The 18,267-nt window shown below is 39.7% G+C and overlaps 1 long non-coding RNA gene across 2 annotated transcripts; it reads right to left on the reverse strand.

Annotated features, from left to right (window-relative positions):
* Positions 1-1,303: 1,303 nt before the first annotated feature.
* On the reverse strand, positions 1,304-15,873 carry LOC148186784 (uncharacterized). Of its 2 annotated transcripts, none has more exons than XR_015779103.1 (4): positions 15,481-15,873; positions 12,670-12,870; positions 11,183-11,355; positions 1,304-1,441 (listed from the first exon to the last, which is right to left on the reverse strand). It is a non-coding gene; the product is annotated as an uncharacterized LOC148186784 (long non-coding RNA). The 2 variants fall into 2 exon arrangements; XR_015779102.1 differs by lacking the exon at positions 1,304-1,441 and adding an exon at positions 7,125-7,937 and having other exon boundaries at positions 8,197-11,355.
* Between the last annotated feature and the right edge of the window lie 2,394 nt (positions 15,874-18,267).

The raw sequence follows: 18,267 nt of genomic DNA on the forward strand, positions 1-18,267 counted from the left end.
TTTCCTAACCATAAGCAAGTGTTTGTCCCTAAAAATAACGATGTTAACCACAGCTTTGTTGAAATGTAAAAAATTTCAAGTTTCAACCCCTCTGCTACATAAAATGGTATATATAAAAAGTTGTAGTATGCCATGAAATTATGATAAAACATACAAAATTTAAAACAACTGTCATCAAATATACTACGCTGTAAAAAATCTTGTCCAAAAAAATGTCATAGTATAGTATGCCATGAAATTATAATTTTTAAAAAATCTTTTTATTATATGCCATAAAAATCTAGTAGAAATGTCATAGTATCCCATGAACTCATCATAAAAAACATCATATAGTATGCAATAATAATATTGTAAAATATGTCCTAGTAATATGCCACTAAATTATCATACAATACAGTATGCCACAAACAAAAAGTTGGAATTTTTTTCTATTGACTCATTTTTCTATTTTTTAGACTGTCCAAAATCTTATTCTATTTTATTTATTATTTTTTAAAAACAACCAAAATGCAATGTATATATTCAACACTATCCTTTAAATTGTTAAATGTGAAGTATGCTACTGGATTGTAACACAAAGGCCCCATCACTTCTCCTACATAGGAGAAAGACACATACTTTCTTTTGTTATTGACTTATTTATTTATTCATTTATTACTATTTTATTATTATTATTGCTGTTGTTGTTTTGCATCTCTTTGTTATGGATCTTTTTGTATTTTTTTGTCTCTTAGCAGTTCTTTTGTTTGTGGACATTTCTTCTACCTGTTTTTTTTGTTTGTTTGTTGTCTTTTGCCCATTTTTGCAGTTATTTTGTGTCTCTTTGCAGTTTCTTTGCGTGTCTTTGTGGTAATTTTGTGTCTCTTTGTGGTAATATTGAGTCTCCTGTCCTGTTCAGTAACACATGCATGCAGGTTCCCACATTTGCAGAAAAACAAACACTGAGCACATGAGCTATGTGACTCTAATATTATTTACACTTCTGGTTACTTTCTGGACGCTGCATTCTTATAAAAGTGGCCTGTTGGATATAAAATGCCAATTTATGTCACATTTGGGTAAACTAAAGGTCAGCTTCTGCAGCAGTCCCAGCTGCAGCTCCTCTGAAGAGAGAATATTCAGATATGTGGTGGGGATTAAATCCTGACACATTAATGAGAAAGTACAGGTGGAAAATGTGAAGCAGAGCAGAGTCCTGACACACACTCGAGCCTATCTGCAGGAAACATGCCAACATGCCGGAGGACGGTTTCCCCGTGTGTCGGTGATTAAACTAAGCCGAGCTGCATTTTCACCGTCATGAGTTCGAAACATGTGTGATGTGAGAAATTACAGCAACAGAGCAGAGAGAGGTGTGAATGTACCTGCTGACCTTTTCTTTAATCCACTCAGGCATCAAAGTTTCTCGTCTGCTGCTGGAGGACGAATCAGCCTTTATCTCCTAAAATAACCAGCATCACCAACACCACACACACACACACATACACACACACACACACACACACACACACACACACACACAGATAGAAGAAACACACATCAGGACATGTGAACATGTGATGGTGACACCATGTTCATTAACTTTGATAACGCTTATTCCCAGCCAGCAATGTTTGGTTCTAATAAACTACAATGCAACAGGTGCAATGTTTTAGTAATGTTTTCAGCTGCAAGTTTTTAGTTCCCAAAATGTTCATCTTAAAGTTTGGGCAACATTCTCTGTAACCACGAAAAAATGTTTTTAAAAAAGTTTTGTTTGTTTGTTTTGTTTGTTTTTTGTTAACTTATCACATTACATTTTCATTTTTAAAAATGCGTAAATAACATTTTCTGGATGTTTCTTTAAAAACGCTCTTCCTTTGTTCTCACGTAACATTGTGGAAATGTTTCATAAAAAAGTTCCTTCTCTGATCTGTCAACATCCTCACAATGTTACAGTTAAAACATTACATCTTAGTCAGCATTTAACCTGAAAGGAACATTATTTAAAATGATAAGTTTAGTAGTGGTAGTAACAGTCGTAGAAGTAGTAGTGGTAGTCATAGTAGTATTAGTATTTGAAGTAGCAGTGGTGGTGGTAGTAGTAGAAGTAGTGGTAGCCATCACAGTAGTAGTAGTAGTAGTAGTAGTAGAAGTAGTAGTAGTAGTGGTAGTCATAGTAGTAGTTTTTTAGTTGTTTTTTTAATATGTTGTAATTTAGACCATAAAATATTTCTGTAAATATTTATTTACCCTTCAAACGTGTCTGTTTTTGCATAGTAGTAGTAGTAGTAGTAGAAGTAGAAGTAGCAGTGGTAGTAGTAGTAGTAGAAGTAGTAGTGGTAATAGTAGTAGTTTTTTAGTAGCAAGATGTTGCAATTTAGACCATAGAATATTCCTGTAAATATGTATTTACCCTTCAGATGTGTCTGTTTTGGGTATTTTTTTACTCCTTTAGAGTTTAGATGTAAAGGAAGCAGTGACTCATGAGCTCGCTCTCGACTCTCAGTCTCACTGTGTTTCCTCAGATCTCAGAGCTGAACCGCAGTTCAGACAGAAACACACTTAAGGGTATTTTTCTCTGTGACTGCTCCTTTTGTTTATTAAAATCTTTCTGTATGTGCTGCTGCCGCCTGATGGAATCAACTGCAGGCCAAACTCTCCCAAAAATAGCCTCACTTTACCAAAACTGTCCTCACTATTGAGGTCCGAAACTCAGCAAGCACACAAAAAATAAGAACTGTTTTACATCTCCTCGCTCTGCTTCATCCGTCAGTGGCAGGGAGGCGGTTTAATGTGCGTTACAGGAATCGTTCTCACGTCCCGCGCGTTACTGTACATCAGCTCGATCCCAGGCTCAGAGCAGAGCCCTGTTTGATGTGGACGTGGACGAGATTAGCTCACATTCACCTCTGTCAGATTCGTGCTTCGGTCTGACAGCTTCTGCAGTTCACAGGAAATCCATACCACACCGCGGGGAGGGGTGCGTGTGTGTGCGTGTGTGTGTGTGTGTGTGTGTGTGTGTGTGTTCCTGTACTTCTGTCTTTGTGAGGACCACAGTAAGTTTTAAACATCAGCAGAGGACATGTTTAAGAGTCCTGCCTGCTGGTGAAAAGGTTACCTGGGAAGGGGAGGGACACATCGTGTTTTCAATGAAATATTAGAAATATTAAGTAAATATGTCAGGTCAGATTCTTTAACTCCCTTTGTTTGATTTATTTCCAAAACATGGGAGACAGCATGAAATAACACAAAAATTAGCAAGAAATTAGTAAAAAAAGTACATGAAAAAACTGAAACTTGGTAAAAAATAAATAAAAAAGATAAGTAAATAAATAAATTAAATAAAAAGAAAGAGAAAAAGAAAGTAAAAGTAAGACAAGGAAATGAACTGGAAAAAGGTGCTTAAACATTTATAATAATTCTGTGAAATATTTTTAAATATGTACTTGTGATCATTTTAAGTATAGCTTTTCCTGCACTCTTCCCCCTATACATTTTCCCCTACCTTTTTAAAAATGGTTCTGAAATTACTAATTTCTGATTTTCTGATGGCATGATTTTGAAAAGCTCAATCTATGTGCAGAGTAGTATGAGCGTATTTGACACTTCACACAAAAACAGTAGTCTACAAATATCAGTGGTGCTGCTAATCACTAAAATATTCGAGGCTGTGATAATAAAAAAATCTACTTAGCATGCGGTATATTAAAAAAAAATCACCTAAAAACAGTGGCATCCTGGCAAAAACTTGGCATTTAAGGGGTTAAATTCTGAAAATTAATGGATACTTGATATTTGTGATTAGGACTGATGTTGGTTAAAAAGAAATCATAATAATGTGTAATTTTTTTACAGTCTGATTTTGGAAAGCTCATTTTGTGCGCAGAGCGATACCAATGTGTGTGTGAGATATATAAGTGGGCCCTAAGGGGTTAACGTCACTTTATTTAAAACCAAATTCAGGCAGCATTTCATTTCTGTGCTGTTGCTGTGATCATTTGTAGGAAACAGGGTTTATAGCGATGCACAGATCTGCCAAATGTAGCATGTTTGATCACTTTCTAGCGTCGTTGTTGAAGTTCATCCTGAGGGGATCATGAATGTCTGAACCAAATTTCATGTCAGGCAGTTCTGCAATTTATGATTTATTTCACAAAAATCCACAAATGTGACAAAGTCAACTGGATTAATCCTCTGGGGAACATGAATTTGTGAGCAAAATGTTATGAAAATCCATCAGATAGTAGAGATCAGCAGAGAACTGGTGTGATGTAATTTATCCAATGTTTGAAATGGAAAGAATTACTTTTATAATTAGGCTTCAGGAATTGAAATTTGAAGAAATTTGGAAGAAATTAGGAAGAAGTGGAAAATCGATATTTCCCCCAAACGCCCTCCTTTTACTTGAATATGATTCAACCTTCTGTTTTTACATCCATTCATTTATCTCAAAGTTACACACACCATCTTCTATTCAACCAGATAAGTGGAAATTTTAAAAAAATTGGACATCCTTGTCAACATGTTGGCGACATGTTGGGACCGTGGCTCGTGGAAAAGGACACAGCTGAAGCGTCTGACACTGAAGTGGGAGAAAAGGCACAGAGGGCGAGATCACGACTGAAGGTCTGCAGACCAGAGTCAGCCGTCCGAACCAATCATCATCATCTCAAACACAATCTGATATCATAAAAAACACAGCCTGAGCTACACCGCCCTCACACTGCTCATACAAAAAGCTCCATTCATACATTCTGTGTGTGTGTGTGTGTGTGTGTGTGTGTGTGTGTGTGTGTGTGTGTGTGTGTGTGTGTGTCCACAGTCATTACAGCAGCAGCATCCCACAGATCCAGTCTCCATCAGCACTGACACACATCATTGAACACACACATCATTGAACGTGCACTCAGCTGTGAGGAGCTCGATAGAGCCAACAGCGTCACGCGCTGCATCAATAACGACAGAACCAAAGATAGAGATTCACCAACGCAGAAAACCAAGACCTGAACCTGAACAAACCCGAACCACTGAGCCCAAACACATCCAAGATGGCAACATGCCTGAGTATAAACTGGTTCAGTCGGTTTGTCCATCACCCAGATTTAAAATATATCACCAATTATCACCACCTATTATATATCATCTATCATCTATTATCACCTTATTATGTTCTTTCTCTTTTTTTGGACATTTTTTTTGGTTTCTCCTCACAAAAGCTAATATAGTCCTCTTCAATTGGGTTATTTTACAGAGTAAATCATTTTTCAATGTTTCAAACATTTTTAAAGCAACAACACAAAAACAAAAAAATAAATAAAAATAAGAAAAAAATAAAGAAGAAACAAACAACACCAAAAAAATAGAACATGGGCTGTTAAGACTTCGAGATAAATGAATAGAAGTAAAAACAGAGGGTTGAATTATATTCAAATAAAAGAAGGGCATTTACGGGAAATATAAATTTTAAAATTCTGAAAATTAATATATATTTTAAATATATGATTAGGTCTAATGCTGGTATATATATATATATATATATATATATATATATATATATATATACATATATATATAATATTTTTTACAGTTGTATTTTAAAAGTCGCATTTTGTGTCTACAGCGATATGAATGTGACTATTTGCCAAAAAAATTAAAAATCTACTTAGCATGTAGTACAGTATCTAGAAAATAATACATTTTCGTGCTTTTTTGGGGGGGGGGGTGCTGCATATGTAGTTTGAAAAGTGAAACAATGCTCAACAATGCTCTTTTGTCTATAGAAATTGAAAATCTTTAATATTTCTCTCGCGTTGAAATGAATAAAGGATTGTCAGTGTTTGGGTTCAGCTCCTGTTCGCCTCGTGCAGTCTGAGCTTTGCGCTCAGAGAGCCGAGTCAGCCGAACGACGTCTCCATGTTGGAGCTGCTAACTGTGTGGAATCACACGGCGTGAATAGTGCTGCTGCAGCTCTCTGGGAAACATTAACCTGCTGATGCACCTTAACTTTGACTTTGAGCGCTCTCCGCCAAATCACTGCTCCACTTCACTGCACCTGCTCTCACTTACTCTCTCTCTCACACTCACGCACGCACGCACGCACGCACGCACGCACGCGCACGCACGCACGCACGCACGCACGCACGCACACACACACACACACACACACACACAACACACACACACACACACACACACACACACACACACACACACACACACTGTTATCTGGACATTGATACACCCACTAATCCTCACACTAATGCCTCCTCACCTCACTGTTCACACGAGGAATGCTTGTTCAATTTTCTTACTTTTTTTTCCGTGTTTGGCTCTTTGTTATTTAATGAGGACGATAAAGATCAAAAAGGAGCCTAAATAAAGGAAAGTGGGATTTTCCGCCAACACAACTCAGGAAATCCTCATTATAAAAACCCTTTCTGACTTAACGCCAACTTCCACTTCAGGTTCATACCGTTACAACAGCACAACACTGGCTAACGTTACCTATAAGTTGCAATAATGTTTTAGAGAAAACATTTTAATCTAATGTTCAAAGAACGTTTTAAGGTTTTTTTGTCATTTCAAATAACGTTCCTGTGAGGTTAAATGCTGACTGAGACGTAACGTTTTAACTGCGACACTGAGGATGTTTTATGTTGAGAGGTGATGGATTAGAGAACAATCTTTTATAAAGCGTTCCCACGATGTTACATGAGAACAAAGGAAGAACGTTTTCAAAACGTTTTCAAAAAGTAACTTCCTGTTACCACTAGGAGGCGCTATGACTGTGAATCAAAATTGCGCTGCAGGTGTCTTCAGGCCTGGACTCTTATCAAATGTCTGAAATTTTGTTAAGATCTGAGGGGTCTGGGGTCAAGTTATGACAGTTTTCGATGTCGTAGCAACATCGAAGTTTGCTGTGGCGTCACAGGAACGCCATTCAACGAAAACATGATTAATTTGACAAAATAATCAACGATTCAATTTGATTATGATTCAGGGTGCTACGATTTGATTGTTAAACGATTCTAACGATTATTACGATTATCATGATTATCGATGCATGTATGTCAGCATCCATTAAAAAAGGAAACAAACAAATTTACCTCCATTATCTTCTATTTATATCAAACGATCCAACACATTTTCTACAATAAAAAGTTGCGCTCATTACATAAAGTGTAACACATAAAGTGCCGTTAGAAATAAGACTTCCTTTAACCAAAGTTCTCTACTGTTTTCACAGATTTCAGCACGAGCAAGTTTAATACAAAACAAATAGCATATTCTGCTTATTCAGAAAAAATAAAGACTGCAACAAAAACAACAACAAAAATCCTCAGCTGTTTGCACAGAGTTCTGTAGGGTTAATACAAAAAACTATTAGCTTGTTCAGCTTATTCAATCCGATCTAACAAAGACGATACTTTATTCAGTTATAATAAAGACTTATAAACAAAGTAATCAATGAGCAGCATAGCATCCCACAACAATCAAACATTTTTCTGTCCACAACCAAAAGCAGCTTAAAATCTAAATAAGTGGTGGATGAATAAACGACCAGAATTAGTTAAATGATGCCAAAACATTTAAGGGTAAAATGGAGGCAAACATACAGCTACTCGTCGTCATCATTGCTGTCTTCGCTCTTGCTATCATCAGTCTCATCAGGAGTGTAAACTTTCAAGTTCTTATTCAAAAGCAGGAGCTGGTCGACATGCTCCGAATCAAGTGTGCTCCGCTGTGCATTTACGATGTCTCCTGCAGAAGAGAACTGTCTCTCTGCAGAGACACTGGTGCCAGGAATACACAGGTACCTCTAACATCCAAATCATGGGATACAGCACTTGATTCTTCTTCCACCAGCGGAGAGCGTCCTTGAGAGAGGAGTATTTGGCAGTATTTGGTCACCTCCTCCTCAGCTCTGGTTTGCGCTGACTTGAGCCGCAGCTGAGCTGGTAGCATCATAGAGAGAGAGTGATGGAAATTGAGTTTAATAAGTTTAATAAAAAGAAGAGCGCCTGTATTTATGGCATAGTTGAAAAACATACCTTCGGCATTTCTAAATACCCTGATATACCATAATACCACCCAAGCCTCATGTGTCTATAATCCCACTGTATCCTTAAGTGTTACTTAAAATAGTTTTTGCATAACATAGTTACATTGGAAAGCAATAATGACTTGATCTGGAAAAAAATATGCACTGCTCACCAGGGATTGTGTGCAGCTCATCCAGGATAACGAGCCCCGACTCCTGGCTCCGCATCCACTCCATGACTCCATGGCGCTTGGTGGTTGTACCCTCAATTATTCGCTGGTTAGTAGCAACAACCGGCGTCTTCACCTCCTCAGCTAACCCGGGGTGGAAACGCTTGAGGTTTTGTCTCATGTTCATCATTTTACCACTGTATTCCTGTTTTACACGGCTTACGCACGGAGTAGCTTTTGTCAATGCTCTTTCTTCATGTCTTCATGTTCATAAAAACCGAAATGCCTCCACACGCTGGATTTCAACCCTGAAGAGTGAACCTCACGCTCAGTGACAGTAGCCAGCGAGTTAGCTGCCGCCCTTAAAACTGTCCAGGCGTCTTTTTTCATCCCGGCCAACTTCCAGGTGCTGTGGTTGTGTTACTGTGATTTCGCTATCATGGAAAATAATCGATTTTTAACCACTCATCACGTGTCGCATCACGATGCATCTAAGAATCGATGTATTGGCACACCCTTATCTTAAATGTGATGGGTTGATACGGCTCCAACTACAAACTGAAACTAGAACGACGGTCTCAACAGTCTAGCCACTGTTTACCGTCCCGTCGATCTCTGACCCAAACAGCTATCACTCTGATAGTATTTCAGCTAAACCCTAAACATAAACTAACTGAAACAAAAGCCCGACAGCTTCCCGCACCGCTGGCTTACTCCCACAGTTTTTGAGGATGCTAGCAGCAAGCGCCATCAGACCAGCACACCCCACTGTTGGTTTCTCACCAGCGGGTATTTGGGTTTCCGTCTTGAGCCAGACAGCCACCTGCGACGCTGGTGTCCAGCTGCAGTTTTTAAGGCTGCTTGCAGAGACAGACACCGGTGACCTTCGGACCACAGGTGCTGAACATGGATCACTTGGATTCCACGTCCCCATCCTTCCCCGGGATGGGCGGGATGCGGCCGTGTCCCGCCTAACAGACGCTCGCCTACAAGCTCCACACCCCTCCCGGTCTGCCCAGAAGTTGTCGAAAAATTGAAAATAACATTGACCTTGTGTCAAAGTAATTTGTTGATGGTCCCTGAGTGAAAACCCTGCGTTGTGGAGGAGAGCTCACCGCCCTGTACTGCCAACACGAGCACCTTACTGGAGAGGACTAAACCACCATCAGAACAAAAGTGCATGAGGTGATTAACAAAAAGAGACTTAGCATCAGACAGATCCGCAGTCATGTCTCCCACAACATAAATATAGGTGGAGGCATTGTCCTGAATAAAAGACGTTGTACAGGCCCATCTACTGAGGTATTCATCCTTATTTTGGGGAGACTCATGCGGTGTATAGATGTTCAAGATGACAAACCTTTTATCTTTACAGCTGATTTCCAGTCCAATGGCCCAGTCAACAGCCAATCTTATCACATTAACCATTTGATCATACTTCTTATTCCATAAGATGGCAACGCCACCTGGGATCCTGCCATGGACTATTTTAGTAGTAAGGTCTGGGGTCAGTTCACCAGCCCCATAAAAGCCATTATATATAACATTCAGTCTTTTCAAGTCCTGTTTAGGTAAAATGTCTCCTGAATTCACAGTATATCACTGTTCCCCAACAGCTTGTCCACAGCAAAACAACGCTCTTTATCTCCGTCACTGTGTCCAACCCGCAGGCCTCGCACATTAAAGGACACAACACGCAAGTTCATATGGATAGTTCATCTCTTAACAGCTCGTGCCATTAGCTGGGACACTCAGCGAATGGCATTTGGCACGTTGAAAAAATGTCACAAAGTGCAAGGCTATAGTAAGGCAAAAAAAGTCAAACTTTGACATGTCCTGAAAACAGCTGGAAACATTTTCGAATAGCCTGCTGAGACATACCATAGCACAGAAAGTTGCAAAAGGGCCAAAAATACCATCATTTAGCATGTCAGGAAGAAAAAAAAACACCGAAAGTGCATACACTATTAAACACACATTTCCCAGAAAAATTGCTTGTGCTTGCTCTCTTTACTCGCTTGTTAATATCAGATTTTACACTGGTAATACTAGGAAAACAATTTTAGACAGATTTGGGGATTTTTATGAGGATACCCTAAACTATAATAATGAAAAGGAAAATAATCAGCTATTCTCACTTAATGCATTTGTCAGGAATTTCATGACTGCAGGAACCATATAAAACCGCCATGCAGCAAAGGTTTCCATGACTACTCATTCAAAATAAATACATTTTACAGTGTTTCCTCTACACTCATTTAGGAGTGGCGGCCCGCCACTCCTAAATCCTGCCCGCCGCTCCTTCAAATGTCGTTTTTTTTTGGTTGTTTTTTTTTTTTTTAAATAGCAAATACACCACCGCCGCATCACAGCACAGTCCTGCACTGCGTTGGGTGTCGCGAGTGCTGAGGCAGATAACTATCTTGCTCCGTATCTACTCTTTGGGGTAGATACCCCCCCCCCCAACAGAACTAACTGGTGCCGACGTTAATTAGCTACTCGCATCCAGGCATCAGGTCGGAGAGTCAGAGGAGTGTCGGCTTGAAAATAGCGTGCAACTTACCGGAGAAAAGGTAGACTTATTAGCTTAAGAAAACTTATAATAGATTTTATTAATTAAATAAACATTCGCAAAATATTGATGGCCAGCTACGGTTACGTAGCTTAAGTTAATTGGGCCCGGTGCCAACTCAACTCAGTGTCGCTAACGTGAGTAAACTAATTGATAGCATTAAGCGATATACACGCCATGATGTAACTGCTGACTGCATTTTCAGATGAGCTTGTTCAAATATTTTTCAAAGAAGAGAAAGACACCTGATGAGGATGGCGCTAGTCAGGTATCATTAGCCTTTTTACTGCTCAGGCTCTCATAATCATTCCTTGAATTTTAATAGGGGTGCTCCGCACTAATCATTTTAGCAATTTCAAGAGGGCCTTCGCTTTGCCGGCAGAGAAAAAAAACAACCTTCTGCATAAAAGCCAGTACCGTGAGGATGTGCTTTTGTCGTCCATCATCTGAACACTGTAGTTTGATCACAGCAGACCCTCATCAATAACACCAGCCATCCCATCATCACAGAGCCAAGGAGAGGGGGAGTCGTATTTTCCTACGTGCTGATGAAGTCTCCCTCACATCTTTCCTTGACCTTGTGATGTTTTCTGTGGAGAAGAAGGAAAAGTGGAAAGGAGATTATTTGAACTTTTTGACTGCAGCCGAACACTCTCAACCATTCTAAATAGAGAGCGCTTGCGGTCCCGACTGGGCAGAAAAATCAAATTTATTTTTAAAGCCCATTAAGACAAAACATGGTTTGCCTCAGAGGGCTTTACAGCAATCAACATCCCTCTGCCCTTAGACCCTCACATCACCCAAGGAAAAACTCCCAAAAACAACCCCTTTAATGGGGGAAGAAAAAGGAAGAAACCTCAGGAAGAGCGGCAGAGGACGATGAGGGATCCCTCTTCCAGGACGGACAGACGAGCAATAGATGTCTTAAGTATGTAAAAATGTTGTGTCCTGGGGGAGGTACTCTCAACACTATTTGGCCGAGTCGTCATGGTCTTATCAGATCCTGATCAAATGAAACAAAATGTAGTAACTAAACTACAACGACGGTCTCAACAGTCTAGCCACTGTCTAGGCACTCGCCTAAAAGCTCCACCCCCCTCCCAGTCTGGCTCCGGGGGGGGGGACCCAGTGTCCCCGTACCATTGGAGCCATGACAGATCGATACAGCTCCAACTACAAACTGAAACTAGAACAACGATGCATTTTAATGCAGATCAAACAAAACAAAGGTAGTAAAAGTCTCCAGAGCGTAACCTGTGCCATTTACTGCCTTTTATTCAAGGCCGGGTCACAGGGACAGCAGGCGAAGCAGAGCACTCCAGACGTCCCTCTCCCCAGCAACACTTTCCTCCTTCATGGCCTCCCGAACACCCGAGTTTTTGCTTTGGCGACTGCCTCAGCTGCAGCCCTTCAGGCCAACCGGTGCAGTCTAGGAAAACACCTCTCTGTTGGGTTTCCACCAGCAGGTGTTTAGGTTACTGTCTGACGCCTGACAGCTTCCCGCACCCCACTGGTGTCTACCCGCAGTACCTAAAACAAAGTATTTGTTTTGGTATGTGAGGCTGCTTGCAAAGACAGGCACCAGCGACCTTCGGACCACAGCTTTTAGCAGCCGCTTCCACAATGGAGGTACTGCACATGGACCACTTGGATTCAATGTCCAGATCCTCCCCCAAGATGCATGGGATATAGCCCCTCAGGAGGAATCGGTAATGCCAGGGGTCAGCACGCCCAGAGTGCCCTCCCCGAATGCTGCCTGGCTGCCCAGCCCTGACCCTGCGAGCCACTGGCCCACTGGGTGGTGACAGCATGTTACTTATATAGGGTAAGCTCGACTGGGCCCAACAGCCCTTCAGCTAATCCCTGGACATACTGCGGAAGTAGAAAAGCATCTTTCCACCTACCGTTGAAGCTTACGCTGCGGATGTAATTGAGCAATTTCTTCCCTCCTGTCAGGTTCAACTCGGGGCAGATGCTGTAGTTTTTGGGACACAGGTCCCCCTGCATGTTGTGGACAGCACGGGCCATGGCGCACACCACATCAATCACAAACTGGACCTTCCCCTCCTGCTCGTACTGGGAATCGATGCCGATACGCTCCTGACCTGAGAGACACAGAGAGGACAGACAGAGGTAAACAAGTATCTAAACAACTGGCGGTCATTTATTTACGTAAACAAAAGACGGCAGTGCGCTCAAGGCGTTTTACTTAGAGAATTTAGAGCTCGGTCAGAAGTTTGATTTAAAGGCAGGCAGCAAAGGGGAACTGTGGTTCACTACAGTCGCTCTGATGCCAGCATAGAGAACAATAGCAAGAAGAAATATGTACAAGCACATGCATTTAAAAACATCAATATAAAAATAAAAATACAGTCGTATACAGTTGGTACAATATGTAAATATGTATTATATATTTATATATTTGCATAATATGCTAAGTATGTTAGGTGAAAAAATAAAAATGCCAAGAAATACAGTAATAGCGCAAATATATGAATATTTCAATTACAATACAGATAATGTGTAGTGTGTATAAAGTGTATAAATTATAAAAAGTGTGTACAATATAAAACTGTGCCTTACGCAATAACACAATGTATAAAACTAATATGTACGTTTAAAATATAAAAAATATAAATATAAATATTGTGTGTATCGAGTATTTTTTCTCAGCAAACACATAGCAAAAACAGAAACAATGCAAAAAAAACTAAAAACCCAAAACAAAAAGCTGCATATTCAGTCAACACAAAACAACATAACATTGGGGCAAAAATCAAGTTGATTCACTTATAACCCGAATGATGTGAGAAGCAGCTGACCCTCAGGGATTTTCCTAATATCTAATATGGCCCCCATTTAAAAACAGTTTGGGCACCCCTGTCAGAGACTGAAACAGGAGGAAACCGCTCATATCAGCTTAGTTCTGTCCAGAAACAGATACCTGCTGATATTTAAGCAGCACAATTGCTGAAAAGCTATTTTCGAATCATGGCAAGTGTTTTGGGTTTTACCAAATTACTCAAAACCTCAGTGAGACAAAGGGTTAAAAAAATCTGAGCTGCATGTAGCAGGGCTTGCAACCAAGGACAGAAGGCAAATAAGAATACAGTTTTATATTCGGAAATGTTAGAGGCCCAAAAGTTAAAAACATACAGCCATAAAGCTCAAACAAATTAAAACACACAACGACAACATCAACAACAACCAGCTGTGAAAGCAACGTCATTGACCCTTAGGGACCGCTTAAATATCACATTGACCCTTAGGGACCGCTTAAATATCACACACACTTATATCACTGTGAGCACAAAAGGTGCTTTTCAAAATCAAGCTTTTGAACATATATTACATTAATATTATTTTCTACTTTCATTGAGTTTTTTTTTTTAACCAACATCAGTTCTAATCATAAATATCAAATATTCATTCATTTTCATAATTTTAATCCTTTAAATGCCAGGTTTTTGTCACTGTGTTTTTAGGAGGGAAAAAAAATCAAACACAAACCTGAATTCTTTTTAAATATCCTATTTGCAAAGTAGCTTTCTTGTTGTTTTACTTTTTATCACAGCCTGGAATATGTCAATGATTTGCAGCAACATTTACTGTGTCTAAAATACACTGTGTAAACAAAATGGTTAAATTCATACTGTAAAATGCAAAATGAACAAACAATCGAAACCCATTCAAACTGCAATTTTTGATCCCACAGCCATTGAAATTTGTCTGTTTTACTATTTTCCACCTGATGACATCTTTTTAACCATATTTTGCACATGGAGAAAATACAGGCTGTTTCCACTAGGTGTACTGTCACAACAAATGTTTGTACACATTATCGACATAATCGATTACATAAATACTTCGATTAACTTGGTGTACTGTCACAACAAATGTTGTTTGTACACATTATCGACGTAATCGATTACATAAATATATTGATTAATGTAACCTGCGTCGACGCGTCGCACCGTTTCACACAGCGCGCGCCATGAGAGCATGAGCATCGCCGCGCATGTTTTTTGTTTCGGCGCTCCGGTATCAAGTTAGAGCGCGCACACTGCTCGCCTGAGCAGCGCCTGTCAGGCGCGTCTGAGCCGCGTGTCAGCTGCAGAACATCTACAGAAACGGTGGCTCGCCGTTTTTTTTTTGGCGTGACGCTCGCGTTTATTGACTCTGTACCACTTTCTACTGCAGTTTAAAGTCTCTCTCTGTCACATCGATGAGGAAATACAAAAATGTTTGTTTTACCTCAACTTCCTTGCTTCCCTTTCAAAACAAAAGCCCTCAGACTGTGTCTGGACAGAATGCCATCAGTTGCTGATACAATAAAAATAAAAATAAACATTTTCATATAAAGTGTGAGGAGTATTAAAATGTAATAAAATGAGGTGTGTCCTTTGTTTTCACAGCGTATTTTAGACTTATTGTTTAGAGCAGAGCTGGAGATACCAGATTGTACAAACGTACATAATCTTCCTAAAATGTAACCAAAATGCATGAACACATCCAAAATTATCAAAAAAATAAGAATAGAAAGCGCATTACATGCACCGAGCAGTCCCTAAGGGGTTAACACAATAACCAAGCAGACAGGAAACAGAAACACCAACAAACAACAGTGTTTGAACATCATCAGCAGCATTTCTGCAGCAGATAACCAGCATCTGTAACAGCCTCTACGAGACAAAGAATCAACACAAACGACTTACCGACTGTTTTCACCGGCGGCTGTTCGCTTCAGTCCAAACCAAACACGACACCGAGTCCACCGGAGCCCGTGTGAAATGTCCACAGTGTCCAATGTTTGAACACGAAAACTCCAGATATCCACACCTGTCCCCGGATGTCCTCTCCTCTCTGCTTTAGCGCGCTTCAAAGCTCCGACTTGAACTTTTCCGTCATGTTAGCTAACACGGCTAACTTTAGCTAGCTTACCTACATAAAACACATCCGACCGCGCTCCAAGTTCCGCAAACACGATCCGGACTGACGGCGGGGACGATCACTCTGCCTCCGTTTGATTTTAAATCGACGTTGGACTTTATTTTTGGCGTTTTTACCGTGTAGCAGCAGCGAAGCAAACGGACAAACAGGATCAGATCCCGTCTTACAGATTTGAAAACTTCCGGTTGTCGCGTCGTCACGTCACAGAGGGGCGGGGCCCCTTTAAGGGGGGTCTCCCGCGCTGGAATCAACGACAACACAAACAGGCTGCAGCGCAGCTGGTGCTACATGCTGCTGAGGAGGGGAACCCCCTTGACAGTTAAGGGAGCCCCTCACTGCGGAGAAAGCCGATATATTTTTTCTTGATTTTTTTTCACAATCAAGACACAAACTTTAAGATATTTAACCAAACAGCAAACACGCCTGTTCAGTCAGACTCTGAGGGACTCGGAGAAAATGCATACAGTGTTCGTCCCTCATCATATGTTCAAGGACCGTTGGAAATTTAAAAATTCATTGATAATTTCTTATTTTTACAGTCTCTGGCTTTTAAAACTGGTATAATTTTGGCGGGTCCGCAGGTTCATAAAAAAATTACAAAAAACTAATCTAAAAAAAATCACAAAAAATGTGATGGAAATAAAATCGCTATTTTTTAAATCACATAAAAGAAGGAAAAAAACTATATGTGTGTGTGTGTGTGTGTGTGTGTGTGTGTGTGTGTGTGTGTGTGTGTGTGTGTGTGTGAGGGTCAGCTAAAGCCATAGCTGTGATACATTTGAAAAGGGATCCAGCCTGTGAGAATATGGCAGGGCACTATATGGTCTAATCTGCTGCTTTAACAGTGCTGAGACTCGGGCCAACAAGAGTAAAGCCGCACTCTGCTGGACAAACTACAGAATGCAACCATTTCAAACCCACCCAGCATCATTTTCTGCATTATATGGTCTGTGAATAGAGTTTTTCTTTTAGCGCATTTGGAAAAAAATATGTGCAGAGTCTGATTTGCTCTATTATGTCTGTAAAAGGCTCATATCAGCTGATGATATAGGTATCTTGAAAAATAAGCCGGGCTCTAACAGAAATGGTAAAAAAAATTGCCCAAAGTTTTAAATAAAATTAAAAATGATGGACTTTCTCTTGGGTTTAGGGCATGGCTCCAGAGGCTTCTTTGTAGTTCTTGGGCTTTTACATATGTTTCTTAAGTTTTGTAGCTCTAGGTTAAACAGTTCACCGGGGCTGCTTCATTGAAAATTAGTAGGTGGCACATTTTGGCACATAACAGCAAAATAAATCATATCAAATAACACATCATAGGACTTTTGAACCCACTGAGTGCAAAAAAAAAAGAGGAAAAGGTGACACGAGGATAAAAAAATAAGAGAATTTACAATTCTTTAAACTATATATTTAAAAATTAATATTACAGAGAAAAAGAAGACAATAATTTTTTGGCGCATTTGTTTGTATGTTTTTTACATTACATTTTTCATGTTTTTTCCCTATATTTCGTAATTTTCTTGTAATGTTTTATTAATTTCGTACTAATTTTTGGGCCATTTTTATTAAGTTGCTGGATGCTTTCTGATGTTGTCAACAAAACTATATTAACAATTCTCTTAATTATATCTTTAAAAAATAATTTTACAGGAAGAAAAAAACATTTGGCACTTTCTTGAGGTTTTTTTCTTGGGTTTCTTTGTGCTTGTATGTATGTTTTCTACTTTCCATTTTTCTTTTTTTCCACCTATTTTTCCGTAATTTTCTTGAAATGTCTCATAAATTTCGTACTCATTTTTTGGACCATTTCTTATGAAGTTGCTCATCGCTCTCTGGTGTTTTTGAAAGAAAGAAAGTTAATTTCACCATGAAAACATCATGAAACACAAATATGAACTTACTGTTGTCACTGATGAACACTTTGAGGAGAAAAACTGTCTGCAGCTGATAATTCCTCCATCTGTCATCCCACTGATGAGCTCACAGCGCGAGGAGCACCGTGTGGATTTTACACCTGACCGCCGGTTCACTGCGTCAGTTTAAGCAACACAAAGGTGCATTATCATCTTTGGGGACTGTCAGATATTCATATTAATCTTTAAAATGCCAAATTGTTGTCATGATTTATTTATTTATTTTTATTTCTCACATTTTGGGATATGTCAGTGATCAGCAGCTACATTGACTGTGACAGGTCACCTAGTGGAAATAGCATGTATTTCCTCCATATGCCAAATATGGTCAAAATGACCTCATCAGGTGGAAAATAGTCAAAATGACAAATTCAGAGTCAAAAGCCCAGAATGACACCCAGAAATAATACAAGTCCTGTTTTTCTGCTCTGATGGCTGTGGGATCAAAAATGTCAGTTTGAATGGGTTTCAATGGAGCATTTTTTGACCTGAACAGTCTGAATGTAACTATTTAGTTTCCACAGTGTATTTTAGACTTATTGTAGGAGCTGAGCTGCAAATTCACTGATTACACTCAAATACACAATCTGGACTACATTTAGGACACATGCATCAACACACACACAGTTATCACAACAG

This window comes from Plectropomus leopardus, chromosome 16 (assembly GCF_026936395.1).
Source record: "Plectropomus leopardus strain MGB_pleo_1.0 chromosome 16, ASM2693639v1, whole genome shotgun sequence".
In the NCBI taxonomy this organism is placed as follows: Eukaryota; Metazoa; Chordata; class Actinopteri; order Perciformes; family Serranidae; genus Plectropomus; species Plectropomus leopardus.